This window comes from Sinocyclocheilus grahami, unplaced genomic scaffold, assembly GCF_001515645.1.
Source record: "Sinocyclocheilus grahami isolate Dianchi unplaced genomic scaffold, SAMN03320097.WGS_v1.1 scaffold426.1, whole genome shotgun sequence".
Classification (NCBI taxonomy): Eukaryota; Metazoa; Chordata; class Actinopteri; order Cypriniformes; family Cyprinidae; genus Sinocyclocheilus; species Sinocyclocheilus grahami.
Window position 1 is genome coordinate 1,407,543 of NW_015505605.1, and position 952 is coordinate 1,408,494.

Below are 952 nucleotides of genomic sequence, written 5' to 3' on the forward strand. Positions count from 1 at the left end.
TCACAACGAAACACAGCGTCACACACGGCGACCTAGAGTGAGCGGAGGCCGGCTTGAGTGAGCAGCAGAGGGCAGGTCTCCGCTTCGTCCACAGTGAAAGCCGATCCGGCGATCCACAGCGCAAAGATGGTGTACTACCAGCACATCCTCTTTTGGAAGACCAAACAAAGTAGTTTCACTTTCACAACGAATCGCACAGCGCCTTCACGACCTGGCGGCAGCGGCGGCAAACAACAATACTACAGCAAGAATAAAAGTTACGCCTTCTTTCTTTGCGTGAACATTTGGCCGGCGTTATGCAAATCTTCCCACATCGTGACGTAGATATGTGGGGGCGTGTTAGAACGAACCGTTTTAGGTAGGCATGGTTGACTCTTAATTTTTTATAAAGAATATCTCTTTGGATTTGAGACTTTAGTCTTTGCAACTTTACAGATCTTCTTAATGCACCAAGAGCTTGTAACACTCCAAAGAGAAAGGAAAAATTTAAATCGCATCATATGACCCTTTTAAGCGTACAATTATATAAACCATATTGATATAAAAAAAACAAAGAGAAAGAAAATACATATTTTAAAAAAATTCTATCAGCATCATAAAATTAATTATACATTACATTACACCAGGGTTTCCCAAACTGGGCTTAATATAAGAATCAGCAGTTACTAAAGGTCACTGGATATGATGAAGACATAGTGTTTCACAGCGTTTAGTAACACTGTTTATTTGTATCTGTATTATTTTTCAACAGGCATTTGAGCTTGTTACTGGTGATTCCTTATTTGAACCAAAAGCAGGGCCGAATTTCTCCTTAGAGGAAGGTAAACTCTTTAATAGCCATCATCAATCTTTTTATTGGAGAACTTTTAGATTTGTGGGATTGACCATTTCTGTTATTTTAGACCATCTGGCTCATATTATTGAGCTCCTGGGTATGATCCCAGTGTTAGTG

General features: G+C 39.9%; 1 protein-coding gene across 1 annotated transcript in view; it reads left to right on the forward strand.

Moving 5' to 3' along the window:
* Positions 1-952, forward strand: part of LOC107551506 (SRSF protein kinase 3-like) — a 6,976-nt gene that overhangs the window by 4,873 nt on the left and 1,151 nt on the right. The gene's annotated exons all lie outside the window — the stretch shown is intronic.